Consider the following 16005-nt stretch of genomic DNA (forward strand, 5'->3'; position numbering starts at 1 on the left):
GAGAGTTATAAGTGGAAAGAAAGAGAGAGGTGAAAAGATTAGTAAGAGAGAGTAAGAAGAGAGTGGATGAGGAATTTGGAAGGAATTTGAGTGTAAAGTGGAGGGACTGTAAGAAAATGTTCTGGAGAGAAGTGAAAAGAGTAAGACAGGGTGGAAGTGAAGTTAGCAGGGGAGTGAAAGATAAAAATGGTAGATTACTAGTGGAGAAGGGAGAAAAAGTGAGCAGATGGAGAGAACACTTTAAGGAATTGTTGAACGTAGAGGATGGAAGTAATGCGAGTATAAGTGGCTGGGGAATGGCTGGGAGAGGGAGGGAGGTGAGAAGACAGGAAGAAATCAGTAGGATAGAAGTTGGGGAAGCAATGAAGAAAGTTAAATCGGGGAAAGCCCCAGGAATTGATGGAGTGTGTGGTGAAATGATGAAGCATGGGGGAGAGATAGTAGTAGAATGGATGTGGAAGATGTGCAGATTGGCCTGGGAGGAAGGCAGAGTCCCGGAGGATTGGAAGTCAGGTATAATTATTCCCTTGTACAAAGGAAAAGGGGAAAAAGAAGTGTGTGGTAATCATAGGGGCATTTGTCTTCTTAGTATAATAGGAAAAGTGTATGGTAGGATATTTATAGACAGAGTTAGAGAAAGAACAGAGAATTAGTTGGAGAAGAACAGGGAGGCTTTAGGAAGGGAAGAGGTTGTGTAGATCAGATATTCATTCTTAGATCTTTAGTGGAAAAGTTTCTAGAGAAGGGAAAGAAGTTGTATGCGGCTTTCATGGATTTGGAGAAAGCATATGACAGGGTGGATAGACAAGGATTGTGGAAAGTGTTAAGAATATATGGAGTAGATGGGAAGTTGTTGAATGCTGTGAAGAGTATGTACGATGGTGCGAAGGCTGCAGTGCGTGTGGATGGTGAACTAAGTGAATTTTTCTCTTTGAAAGTTGGTTTGAAACAGGGATGTGTCATGTCTCCATGGTTGTTCAATCTGTACATGGATGGGGTAATAAAAGAGGTACAAGGTAGGGTAGTGGATGTTGGAGTGGCCCTGGTGAGAGAGGATAGTGTTTGGAAACTTCCTGTACTGTTGTTTACAGATGATACTGTGTTGTTGAGTGAAGACGAAGGGGAGCTGCAAGGCTTGGTGGGTGAGTTTGAGAGAGTGTGTAAGAAATGGAACCTAAAGGTGAATGTAGGGAAGAGTAAAGTGATGGTCTTTGAGAGAGGTGAAGTTAGTGAATGTACAGCGAGGTTGGATGGTGAGGGAGTACATTTAAGTACTTGGGTAGTGTGATGAGTAAGGATGGAGGTTTGGAGGGTGAAGTGCTTGAAAGGGTACAGCAGGGAAGAAAGGTTGCTGGTTCTTTGAAAGCAGTGATAAGAAACAGTGAAGTGAGCATGGAAGTGAAAAAGTTACTACATGACAGTATTGTGATACCAACTCTAACGTACGGAAGTGAAGCTTGGACATTGTTGGAAGGACACAAGTCAAGAGTGAGAGCAGTGGAAATGAGTTATTTAAGAGGAGCCTGTGGAGTCACGTGGAGAGACAGGCTGACGAATGAGGATATAAAGGAGCGTTGTGGTGTGGATGTGGATGTGATAGGAAGCGTTACGAGGAACACACTGAGGTGGTTTGGTCGTGTGGAGAGGATGGAGGGTGAAAGACTGACGAAGAGAGTGTATGTGAGTGACGTGGAGGGGGGAAGAGGGAGGGGGAGGCCGAGGATGAAATGAAGGGATGGGGTGGAGAGGTATATGAGAGAGGGGTGTGTGAGTTGGGAGCAGGGCAGTGAAATGGCGGGGGACAGGGCGACTTGGAGGTGATTTGTTTGTGGCCACCCCAAACGGGATTGAGGCGTCTGGCAATAGATAGATAGATAGATTTCCCTAACTCTGTCAGTATGTATCCTACCATATACATTTCCTATTACAATAAGAAGACAAATACCCGTATGATTACCAAATACTTCTTTTTCCCCTTTTCCTTTGTACAGTGGAATAATTATACCTGACTTCCTATCCACCGGGACACTACCTTCCTCCCAGGCTAATCTGCACATCTTACACATCCATTCTACTACTATCGTTTCCCCATGCTTCAGCATTTCACCACACACTCCATCAATTCCTGGGGCTTTCCCCATTTTAACTTTCTTCATTGCTTCCATAACTTCCATCCTACTGATTTCTTCCTGTCTTCTCATCTTCCTCCTTCTCCCAGCCATTCCCCGGCCACTTATACTCGCATTACTTCCATTCTCTATGTTCAACAATTCCTTAAAGTGTTCTCTCCATCTGCTCACTTTTTCTCCCTTCTCCACCAGTAATCTACCATTTTTATCTTTCACTCTCTAACTCCTTTGACACCCTGTCTAACTCTCTTTACATCTTTCCAGAACATTTTCTTACGTTCCCTCCACTTTACATTCAAATTCCTTCCAAATTCCTCATCCACTCTCTTACTGTCTTACTAATCTTTTCACTTCTCTCTTCCTCTATCTATATAACTCTCTCATCCGTCTGTCAACTTCTTCCACACTCCTGTTTCTCATCCACTCCCTACATGCTTTCTTCTTTTGTGCCACAGACTCTCTCACCTCTTCATTCCACCATGCTGTTCCTTGCATCCCCTTTCGTCTTCTCTTCTCCCCACACACCACCTCAAATGTCAAAATAATGTATGATATCTTGCCATGTAACTATAATAATCTCTTGGAACTGGTACAGTATTAAGCTGCTTTAGGTAGAATATACGGCATTATTCACCATGGCATATAGGCCACAAAGGGCACTACAAATAACTTTGCAAAGCAGAGATCACGGAGGTATCCACTTGTGCAGTAGTTAGTTCATTATTCAATGCAATAAATATACGTCGTTTAGTTTTCAATTTCCTCTAATGAATTCTGAAATTAATATACTATTCTTACCTGAGCGTCTTCCAGATTTAAAAACCATCATTTTATTTCTCTCACCTCTTAGCGTAGAGCTTACTTTTTCACATTACTTTATATGGTTCATGGTATATTGGGGCTAGTAAGCTAAAAGCTTTACATTTTTAATTCAGTTACAAGTTTACAACATTTCATTTTCAATTTTTTATTCATTATCTTTTCATTAGGCTTTAAGAATGAAGTCAGTTTAAGCTTTCACCAATACAAATATTTTAATTGCTGTTTGATCTATTATCTTTATCTTTATCTTTATTTGGTTTATCAGGCTCCACTCCACCAACATGTGGTGCTCTGCAGAGCCGTCAATATTTTACAAAAATAATATAACATGTTTTGATACAATTATTGCACTATAAACTTAATATTAATGAAAGACTAGGTAACAAAACTTAATAGTAAAATTAATATTAAAGAAAGACTAGATAATAATAATAAAACTTAAAAGTAAAACATGTTTTTTTTTTTTATGCGAGGAAGAAGGAACCAAAGGCCATGAGCCCGCAGTAACAGTTCTCTCAAAGAGAAAAACAAAATACAATAGAGAGCCAAATTCAAGATCCGATCATTTTGAGATGCCTGGACACACTGAGTTTGAAAGACTGGAGATCATAGGCAGCAGGAAATACAGACAGAGGGAGACAGTTCCAGAGCTGACCTGTTGCATAAATGAAAGACTGGGAGTAACGGTTAACTCCTGCATTAGAGAGTTGGACAGAAAAGGGATGAGAGTTTGCCGCCAGACGGGTGCTACGCGCCCGTCGTAAACGTGGAGGAATCCAAGCAGACAGTTCAGAGGAGCAGTGACCATTAAAGTAGATATAGAAAAGAGATGAAGATGCAGCAGTGCGGCGAAGAGACAGAGGTTGAAGGGAGTCAGTAAGAGGAGGAGAGTTAATGAGACAAAAAGCCTTTGACTCCACCCTATTGAGAAGAGCTGTATGTGGGGAGCCTCCCCACACATGAGAGTTGTACTCCACACAGGGGCGGATAAAACCCCTGTATAGAGTCAACAATTGTGCAGGGGTAAAGAAAGAGCGGAGTCGGCTTAGCACACCCAATCTCTTGGAAGCAGATTTTACAAGAGATGTAATATGATCTTTCCAAGATAAGTCCCGAGTAAATGAAACCCCAAGCATGTTCAAGGATGATGCAGAATTAAGCTGAATATTATTAAACATTAGTGGGTATACCTGTGGAAGATTTTGTCGGGTTGATAGGTGTAAGAACCGAGTCTTAGATGCATTAAAAACAACCATATTATTTTTACCCCAGTCAGAGATACGAGCCTGTCACGGGGTTTTTAAAATAAATGCGAAGATTATTTAAATGATAATAATGTTCAATAATATTGAATAGCAGGGATAATGACTGTCTTGCTAAATCAAGCAACGATTACTTTACACTGGCTTGCTTCGCACGATTCTCTAAGAACGAGAATTTATAAACTTTCTCAACAGTACACAGCAGAGACTAATTACTCAATTGCTGTTTATTAGTACTGTTAACCTCTGGAGAAAGTTACTTCATCCCTGACAATAAATAACTAATACTAATAATAGTATCAGGTTCTTGCTGATGCTTAACTCCTAGGAGGCACAACGGATTTTAAGCTTAATACACAAGACTGGCCTAAGTACCAGTTATGAATGGCAAACGTTTATGCAAGCTAAGAGCTATAAGAGAAATAAGCTTAACTGCGGAGAAATGAAACAAGAGTTTACATTACATTAAGCTCAAGAAAAAGAGCTGTTAAATTTATTGATTACAAAATAAATTTAACATTACATTTCAAAATGAAATTAATGAGATCACACTCACTCACTCACTCACAAGCTAAATTCTTACGCCTAGGAAAAACATCTTAACTAAACTCTTAAGTCTAGGAAAACGAAAAGGAAATACTGGTCAATGAATGTTGTGTATCACAAACGAAGGGTGGGAGCCTGGAGAACTGTAGTCTAGTGAGCCTGGGTGCTAGCTGACCTCTCACTTCTGGAGCACAGAACCTCACTCTGTCACAGCAAACACTGGACTGAGTAACTCGTGGGAAAGAAAAGGGGAGCACTAGGCCGCATTTTTTTAACGGTCGAGTGAACGAAACGCGCCCAAAACAAATCGCTCAGCGGAAGCGCTAATGTCTCACACAAAGACAATCACGTATGACAATGAAAAATTGATTTGACAAGGCTTCCGTCCGAATGAGCGGTTACTGAATGATAAACTGGGATTCCACTTGAGTTCGTGGTTTCCCACAAAAGCCAATGTCACTAGCCGACTCGTGATATTACGCCCCATAAAAATCAAATCTTTCTTTCCTCAGAAAGAAAGATTTCAATATACATACATATAAATCCTAACTCAGTCACACAAGATTCACACTGTGGTGTGTGTGCTATCCTGCTACAGGAGAAAGTCGCAGTCGCCATTGAGTGAAAAAACCTCGTATTTACATTAATAGAAGCAAGCTTGAGGGAAAAAACTCCGTGACGACGGTGAAAATCCTGTACTCAGGTCAAACTGAGCGAAAAGTCGCTACATTTACACTGACAACTAATTGTTGTGTAGCGTGGTGTATGTAATACATGGTGTAGGTGTGACAGTTGTAGTGTGACTGTACCTACGTGTAAAATGACACAGTAAATATAATAATAATAATATGGCGACGATGAAGGCAGATGAGAAGAAGCGGCAGCGTGCGGCAGACAATCAGCTGGCCCGCACAGCAAAACTGCTACACCCATTGCTGTACCTGCAAAACCAATTAAGGTGGAGCATCAAAAGTGTCACTGAGAGAAAATTCTTATTAAGTTACAATTACTCTCTCTGCCTAGCAGTCAGTGCTACGACGTACATTCGAGGTCGCCATTATCCCCCTTAACCTACAGTTCTTATATTAATATCGGGGAGCTGAGAATCCTTGTGCAAACTCGGGCTTCCGTAGCCTCGATCGCCTCTGCGGAGTTCTCACTTCCCCCTTAACCTACAGTACTTATATTAATATCGGGGAGCTGAGAATCCTTGTGCAAACTCGGGCTTCCATAGCCTCGAGTCGCCTCTGCGGTGTTCTCAAACTTCCCTTAACTTACGGTACATAGTATGTATGTACAGGCCCTGGACATAATGTGTCCTGTGGGGCCAATGGGAGAGACGTCAGGTCTGCACCCACTTCACCACTACCCTGTCTCTCAACTGACTCAGAGATTACAGGTGTGGTTACGAACGGCACAGGAAGGACATGTCCCTGATTAGTGGTGTTACTTTGACACACACTGCAGGAACGGACAAATCTATCTGTCTCGTCCCATCCCCGGCCAGAAAAAGTCAGCTCGGATACGGAACTGGGTCTTCCTTTTGCCCATGTGACCTCCTGAGGCTGAACAATGACCCCATTGTAACACTGCTAGGCGGTACTTGATAGGAACGACAAACTGCAGTCGAACCTCGCCCTTGGGTGTTCATGACTCATGGTAGAGCCGTCCTTGTTTGTGAAGGAACTTGGCTCGACCTCCCCGTGAATACTTAATCACTCGACCCTTTTGTTTGTTCCGCACAGCAGCAAGTGTCGGGTCAGAATGTTGTTCTTGTACAACAAGTTGGCTACACATCAGATCTTGCGGGCAATTCAATGATCACTGGGGTGACACAGTCTGGAGCCTCAGCCATGGCTCGTGTTACCGCAGCCAAAGTCTGAGTAGCGTCATGTTCGGTGCAACTATCCTTGACACCGAAAATATTGCCAATGATGAGGTCAAATAAAGGTTCTGGCATGACAACTGCGAGTGTCGTACCAGTATAAAATGGAGATGCCACCTGGATACATGCCTCAGGGAACAATCTCACTGATTCATCAATAAGGTTTACATGGATCTGTCGACCTGTATACTGCTCAGGCCGAACTAGACTCTGCTTAACAGAGCAACCTGAGGAACCATTATCTCTCAGGACCTTCACAGGAATGCCCCCCACAAACCCTTGCTGAACAAGGAAGGTACTGTCACCTGTGGGAGGGCCTGTGGAGGAAGCAGCTAGCCACTCATGAGGCTGCTGAATTGATGCGGCAAACATTGTGCCTTGAGAATTATATACTTGAGGGGTTGTACTCACTGCCTGGGAAGATGGAACATTGGCCATCTGTGGAGGGGGGGTTCACTGTCACAGTGGGACTAGTGAACTGTGGGGGAGTACCCATACTGGTAGGGACATAACCACCATGCTGCTGCTGAGGACTGAAGGCTGTGTTCGCTTCCTGCCTCTTTTGAGCTGGTGGTGAAAAAGTTTGTCCCAACGGTCGGTTGCGTGGCTGATGCTGCTGCTGGTTAGGGTACTTGTTGTACCTCTTCCACTCAGGTTTCTGAGTGTTTTGCCCCTGGTCCTTCAACTGCGGTTTTGGACCTTGGCCATTATTCTGAGAATGGCCTTGTTGCTGGAATTCAATCTGAGATGGTTTCCCAGATCTATCAGGTTTTCTGTTCCAGGTGTTTTGCTTATGAGTTTGGTACCCGTATGCAGTAAAGAATGCGTCAGCCTTTTCTGCCATTTGGCTGGCATCTTTCACCTGGCAGATCTTAAGCTGTGCTATGAGCTCAGCAGGCCACGACCTCTCTAGGTGTGTACGCAGCATAAGGTCAATTATCCCCTCACGCGTGGAAGGAGTTTCATCTTTCTCCATCCACTCATTTAAGTAAGCAGCGAGACGGTCGAGGAACTGAACAGCTGTCTCCTTGTCTTGGAGACGAGCTCGCATGAACTGAACTTTGGCGTCGTCTACTGTGAGACCATACGCCTTAATGAGTGCAGCTTTCATCATCTCATATGTGAGATTGTCTCCACGAATTCTGTGGAGAATATCGAGGGCAGGGCCCTCAAATAAACTAAGAAATTGGAGCCGCTTAGCTGCCTCATCCAGTTGATACATGTCTGCCATGTCCTCAAAACGAGCTATGTACGGCTCGATTCGCTCGCTTTCCTTGTATGAAGGAAGCTTGATGCGTGGGGTCGCCAGGACATGTGTAGGAAGAGCGCTAGTGGAGCTTGGATTAACTGCACCAGATGTATCTGAAGCCAAGGATTCTTGCTTGAGCTTCAGCATTTCATATTCGTGTTTTTCGCGTGCTTCTCGCTCGGCATGTTCGTGTTCTCGTTCTCTCTCTCGTTCCTCACGCTGTTCTCGCTCGTGTTCTAAGTCAAGTTCGCGCTGTTTTCGCTCGTGTTCGCGCTGTTCTCGCTCGTGTTCACGTTGGATTCTACGCTCGTCACGAGCATCTTTCTCACGTTCCTGCTCATAATTAAACCGTGAGAGGACGTAGGTTTGTATTTTTTCTGGGTCAGTGAGGCCCATTTCTTTAGCTTCCTGTACATAGACACTGGCTGCCATGATGCTAGCTCAATCTAAATAACTAGCGACTCAGTACTGATTGCTGCTTCGCAAACGAATGCTAATAAACACAAGTAAAGAATACAGACACAAGCTGGTGGTGACCATTCTTATCTAGTTAACTAGAAAAGAATAAAGCAAAAATGCAAAATGACTGGGAAGACTCAATAATTAACGCAATGGGTACGGCGGCTACCCAGGAGCGAATAAAATCGTCTGGCGTTACCAAAAATAAAGTACTAAATAGAGTTAAGTACTCTATGGATTAATAAAGCAAAAATTCACTTGCTAAATTAACAGTAAACACCATTAAACTTGTGCCTATAAACTTTAATGATTAATACCTAAATATGAACGAGTGAGTATTATCTCGTGAATAGCTTTAGAGCTAGGAGTTAATATCCTGGAATGAGGTCGCCAATTGTCACGGGGTTTTTAAAATACATGCGAAGATTATTTAAATGATAATAATGTTCAATAATATTGAAGAGCAGGGACAATGATTGTCTTGCTAAATCAAGCAACGATTACTTTACACTGGCTTGCTTCGCACGATTCTCTAAGAACGAGAATTTATAAACTTTCTCAACAGTACACAGCAGAGACTACGCAATTGCTGTTTATTAGTACTGTTAGCCTCTGGAGAAAGTTACTTCTCCCCTGACAATAAATAACTAATACTAATAATAGTATCAGGTTCTTGCTGATGCTTAACTTCTAGGAGGCACAACGGATTTTAAGCTTAATACACAAGACTGGCCTAAGTACCAGTTATGAATGGCAAACGTTTATGCAAGCTAGGAGCTATATGAGAAATAAGCTTAATTGCGGAGAAATGAAACAAGAGTTTACATTACATAAAGCTCAAGAAAAAGAACTGTTAAATTTATTGATTACAAAATAAATTTAACATTACATTTCAAAATCAAATTAATGAGATCGCACTCACTCACTCACTCACGAGCTAAATTCTTACACCTAGGAAAAACACCTTAACTAAACTCTTAAGTCTAGGAAAACGAAAAGGAAATACTGGTCAATGAATGCTGTGTATCACCGATGAAGGGTGGGAGCCTGGAGAACTGTAGTCTAGTGAGCCTGGGTGCTAGCTGATCTCTCACTTCTGGAGCACAGAACCTCACTCCGTCACAGCAAACACTGGACTGAGTAACTCGTGGGAAAGAAAAGGGGAATGCTAGGCCGCATTTTTTTAATGGTTGAGTGAGCGAAACGCGCCCAAAACAAATCACTCAGCGGAAGCGCTAATGTCTCACACAAAGACGATCACGTATGACAATGAAAAATTGATTTGACAAGGCTTCCGTCCGAATGAGCGGTCACTGAACGATAAACTGGGATTCCACTTGAGTTCATGGTTTCCCAAAAAAAGCCAATGTCACTAGCCGACTCGTGTAAGAGCCAAGTCAGACATTAGGTGTGCCACTTAGCCTCATCCCTTGTTTGTTGGAAGTAACTGTTGAGAGATGGGCGTTGCGGGAACCGAATGGAAAAAGGAGGTGAAGGGTGGAGTCATTAGCGTATGAGTGGATAGGGTTAGATGTGAGAGCTTAAGAAGATCACTAATTAATAAAAAGGAAGAGAGTTGGTGATAGGACAGAGCCCTGAGGAACACCACTGTTGATAGATCTAGGAGAAGAACGATGGCCGTCTACAACAAGTGGCTATAGAGACAGTGAACCAGAAAGGAAGCTAGAGATGAAAGCACAAAAAAGATAGAAGGATGGAAACCACAGGAGGGCATTTTGGAAATTAAAGATTTATGCCAGAATCGATCGAAAGCCTTTGAGATGTCAAGTGCAATAGGCAAAAGCTTTTTGCACCAAAGTCCCGAAAAGGAGGATGACCAGGAGTCTGAAAGGTAGGTGAGAAGATCGCCAGTGGAGTGTCCCTGACGGAACCCATACTGACGATCGGAAAGAAGGTTGTGATAGGAAAGATGCCTTAAAATTTTCCTGTGAGAACTGACTCGAAAACTTTTTGAAATACAGGACGTTAAAGCAATTGGACGGATAGTTGGAGGGTTGGGAGTGGTTACTCCTGCTTTGGGACTGGCTGAATATGAGGGCAAATTTCCAGCAAGAAGGAAAGGTACAAGTTGACAAAGGCGAAAGAGTTTGCTCTAGGCAGAGGTGTAAGCACAAAAGCACAGTTCTTGAGAACAACAAGGAGGGGACCCCAGATCAGGCCCATATGCCTTGTTAGTACTGAGGCCAGTGATGGCAGAAAGATACATCAACTGAAGAAATTTTAATGTCAGCCATGAGGAAGTCAGAGGGGGAAGTGATGGAGGAACAGCACTGGAATGCGTCTAAAGATGGAATTGGAGGAGAAAGTCTGTGCGAAGAGATCTGCTTTATCAGTAGAAGCAAAATAACTACAGAACCATCAGAGTAGAAAAAGAGGAGGGAAGGATGATGAGGGTAAAGTTGTTAGAAAGAATTTTGGTAAGGTGCCAGAAGGAGCGGGGAAGAATTCGAGTTGGAGAAATTGAGAAGCATTTAGTATGGATGAAATTATTTTTAGTAGAGCAAAGAACAGACTTAGCACGATTCCGGGCAGAAACGTAAAGATGATGTGACTCAGGGGTGCAGGTTGGCTCTGGTACCTTTGCTGTAGGCCCTCTCCCTTGTTGCGGACAGCATTAGAACAAGCGTGATTAAACCAAGGGGTTTCTTGCGTTGGTCAGTAAAGGATATGATGAAAGGAATGGCAATATGCTTCCCATGCCCGAAAGAGAATAACCTCCGTAATGCGCATGAGAGCACACTCAGATGGCTCACGGCCATGGAAGCAATAATCATTCCAGGAAAATCAAAGAAGTACTGCCCTGAGGGCCTCCCAGTCCAGCGCGGCTCCAAAATGCCACAGACGACGTTTCCCTTGAGGGTCCAAGCAGGCCGCAGACCGGAGTGCTAGAGACAGATTACAGGTAATAAGGTTGTGATCGGAGGAGCCCAACGGAGAGAAAAGATTAACAGAGTCAAGCAGAAGGATTAGTTGTGAGGAAGAGGGTCAAGTATGTTGGAGCTCTCTCCAAAGGCAGTCAGGGGATACGAGTAGAGTGCTGTACAAGGGGCTGCTCTGGAGGTCATTAAAGGATAGAAAAGATGTAGGCTTGTTCACCAGGTGGATTCCGTGAAAGGAGAGGGAAAGCCAAAGGTGGTAGGTGAACATTGAAATCTCCAAGAATGGAGATTTCAGAGAGAAAGGAAAATGGATAGAATGTGTTCCATCGTAGAAGTAAAGATAATAAGTCGAAGAATTTTTTTGATAGTCAGTAGAATTAGGGGATACGTAAACAGCACAGATATATTTGAGTCAGAGAATGACAGGAAAGCCCATTTTCAATAATACAATGAATTTGACACAAGATCTATTAATAATCTCCCTGACACTTTATAGTAAATAACATGATCCCATACTGACTCTACTCATAATAACACAATAATGTGTCCACTATCAAATTTAAAACTGCACACTTTTACAAAATTTCATAATACATAATAATCCCTAATACATGTCCTCCTCCATATCACCTAGCAGTCACTAAACAAGAATGTTTTCAGTCTCCCTTTTGAACAGATCCACATTATTACTGCTCTAACAGCACTTGGTAGTCTATTATATAGTCTTGGGGCACAAATTTTGAAGGCTCTAAAACCAATGTCTGTGTTACACCTTGGTTCTAAGAGTCTTTAGCCATCAGAAGTATGTCTAACTACAATATCTGTTTGTAGTTCAAATGGTTGTAATAATTTCCTTAAGTATTCCGGTTTCCCGGTCTTCATTGCCACATATGTCATAACACAAATTTTGTATAAGATTCTATCCTTAACTGGCAACCAATTAATAGCTCAATGAGAGAACCCTAGTGCTTAATCCTCACATATGATGGCTAATTCATTATTAATCTAGCTGCTCTGTTCATGATAATTTGCATTTTCCTCAGTTGATATTTAGGCTAATTGTAGTACAGAGAATTACAGTAATCCAATCTATTAATGACATAGTTATGTATAAGCATCTTAACAGAATGTGTATCCAAATATTTCCTTATAAAGGCAATATTTCGTAAGTTAGAGTCTTGCCAATTGTATGAGTTCCATTTATTTGTTCATTGAAATTCATATGTTTATCAATAATCACACCCTAAGTCCTTGACCTTCTTCAGATATATTTACAATATTTCCATTGATACCAAACACCACTGCAAACCATGTGCAACCCTCTCAAGGACATCCCTTTTACCTCAAAAATCAAACATTCTGTTTTATCTTCATTCAGTTTTAGTTGTTTACTATCCATCCATTTCTTGATATCTCCCCATAATCATAGTTAACTGGAGTTTCAGTGTCCATTACATTATTAATAGACAAATAAAACTGAGTATCATCCTTAGCAAAAAGGTTAAAGGCCACTCCATGTTCCCTCAGGAAGAATGAAAAGTTTTAATAGTGTAAATGCAGAACAGTACAGGTCCCAATACACTGCCTTGGGGAACACCTCTTCTAAGTAACCTATGTTCAGGAAAAGAGTTTCCTACTTGTACACAGTAACTTCTATTATCTAAATAACTTTCCAAGTAACTGAGTGGCGCTTTGTGTCACTCCTATAGCCCTCAAATCTTCCAACAATAGCTCGTGTACTACTGAGTCAAAAGCAGCACTTAAATCTAATAATATCAAGACACCGCATTTTCCCTCATCCATCCATCCTAGTAAATCATTAGTGACACTACACAGCAATGTTTCTGTTGAGTACAATTGTCTATAAGCAGACTGATTATCTGGTAATACATTAATGTTCACCTGATATTCCATCAACTAATCAAATACAACATTCTCAATAATTCTGGACAAATATGACAGATTTGACACTGGTCTATAGGAGCTCAAACTCTGATGATCCTTATTGCCCTTTAAAGTAGGTTTGACAATTGCCAACTTTTCACTTTGTGGAAACACACATTCAGTATTACTTAAGTTTACAATTTTCATGATCAACTGCACAAGACTAGGGAAGCCTTCCTCATTAGCTATATCTGACATTGGGATTGGATCAGTAGAACAATATGTCAGTTTAACTCTTTTCATCAGGGTCTCTAATTTCACAAAACTAACTTCCTTAAAGCAACACAAACCAATGTACGGGATATCTGGCAGGTGCACTTGGTGAACCACAGGTCCTACACCTTGGAAACTATTGACAATCTATAAGAGACTTTCTCATCAAAATACTTCTCCATAAATTTATTCGCTAAGTCTGCATCAGAGAAATTGTCAGGAAGCTTCTTTGTTCCTGTATGCCCTATCAAGGGTTCGGCGATAAGACAATAGTCTCTTCACATCTGGACCCTGCTACAGCAATTTTCTGTCTAAAATACATACATTTTCTTCTCCTTATCAGTTTACACTCATTCCTTGCATTAATGTACCCTCTCCTGGATTCACTCCTGTTCGTAATGTACGCCACAGTTTTTCCCTTACGCCTTCTAATTCTAATAGCATTTGGTAACCTCGGAGTTAAAACCATGGAGTGTTGTCCCTTCTCAATAACCTCTTCTCTCTAACACTGGACACATGTTGTTATATTCACCCTAGTAGTGTAGCTTTTCTATATAATAGGATCATACTAACTCAAACATTCACCTTTCTGTACTACAATACCATTTGTATGTGTACAAGAATCATGAATATCCTCTTCCATTCTATTAAAAGTATTCTATGAAGCAGCACTCTAGGGTCCAAAGTTTTCTTTTACTTCTAAAAGTTATAGTTTTATTGGTCTTCTTACCCTTACAAACATCAATAGTGTAAGTAACAAGTTTGTGATAAGGAGAAATAGAAAAGTCAGGTTCCACTGCAAGCTAGTCCAATTATTCCTAACTCACTATCACTAAGACTTAATCCAGCATATGGCCAGAACGGGGAAGTTACATGACTGACTTTTGTTTGCCCGAACTGCTGAGAAGTCCATCATATCAATAAATTCTTTCCCATAATGATCATTATTATCATCAATCCATAAATTAAAATCTCCACAAATAAAGATCCACCTATTTAAGTGATCTATTCCCTCGAGATATGTTCTAAATTCATCAATAAAAGATATTCGATTTGTCTTCGGAGGTCTATAAATTACTATAAATGTTAGCTTTTGATTACTGTTTATCATAAAACTCACCATTATATGTTCAAAAGTGTTAAATTTTGAAGAGACCAGCAACTGTATGTGAGAATATTTCTTTGATATAAATATCCCTACTCCTCCTCTTCTGCTAACCCTAGGAATACGCATGAAAATGTGAGTGGTAGGAGTCATTTCGTGGATTTTTGCATGATCAAAATCATTTAGCCACGTTTCTGCTACAGCAAAGACGTCAAAAGCCTTCTCAGTGATTAGCTCCCTTATTTCAATAGTTTTATTACCAACAGACTGTATGTTTATAAATCCACACTGAATATGATTGGTGTTTCTAGTATCCATGGTCAGTCATATCTCTAATTTTATTAAGTTCCAGCTCTAATGACTTACAACCTCTACTATTTGTTACATGATTTGTTTCGGTTCGTGAATGCCTGACACAGTTAATACATTTAACAAGTTCATTAGCATATAATGCAACTATACGTACTTTACCATGCACTTTAAATTACATATTCAACTTCACATGGAAATACTGCCAGTGCTAGAATATCGATTAGTGTGTGTGTCAGGAAGTAATTGGTTTAATAAATAATTATATGCAGTATATATATTTGTTTACTGATTTAATTCTCTAAATATAGCTTTGCATGTGGCTTCAAAATGCTTGCTGGCCACCCCCTCATGTGGGGAGGTGGGAGTAGGGGGGCCTCCTAAATAGCCAATGCCCCCCGCAAGGAAAATCGAAATGACGCCCCTGGAACTGAGGAAAAAAAAAAGAAAAAGTAATGAAAACGGGGAAATATGCAAATAATGGAAAAGCAATTACGAAGAAAAAAAAAGGGGAAATTAGGGGAAAAAAATGACAACGTGCAGAAGAACAAAGAATATGAATTAAAAAATAAAACAGGCATGACAGGAGAATGTTTAGTAATGGAAGAAGACTGTTGATAAGATATAAACTTTATGGCCCTCTGACAAAAAAGAAATATTATAGATGACATGGACAATAAGGCATGGAACACATTATGAAAATTTTGAAAATGAATCCAAGAAAAAAAAGGATAAGTTTAAGGAAAATAATGAAAGCGTGGTAGGTAAAGAGTACCATGGCGGAGGGAAAACAAAGCGGAAAAGGTGGAACTAAAATACTGCAAGGAGGAAAGAGAGAGAGAGAGAGAGAGAGAGAGAGAGAGAGAGAGAGAGAGAGAGAGAGAGAATAAGATTAAGAAGGAGACTAGAAGAATATGTAAGGCAAGTCGTAGATGGAAAGAGATGTCAGGAAAATGGGACCACAACGTACACAACGTGGATATGGCATACGAAGGGATGGTGAATTTAACGAATATGAAAGCTGTTTGAGCTGCAGAACAAGTCTGTGATGGAAGGAATGTGAATGGATTGTAGTGGTAGATGGGTGAAAGAAGAGTGAAGAGGAGTGTGTAAGAAGAGAGCAGGGGGAGCGGGGAAGAAGAAAGAGGAGGAAGTGGAGACAAGAGAGAGGAGAAAGGGGGA

Source organism: Coenobita brevimanus, chromosome 114, assembly GCF_032717465.1.
Source record: "Coenobita brevimanus isolate Jiangsu-jjx chromosome 114, ASM3271746v2, whole genome shotgun sequence".
Taxonomy (NCBI): Eukaryota; Metazoa; Arthropoda; class Malacostraca; order Decapoda; family Coenobitidae; genus Coenobita; species Coenobita brevimanus.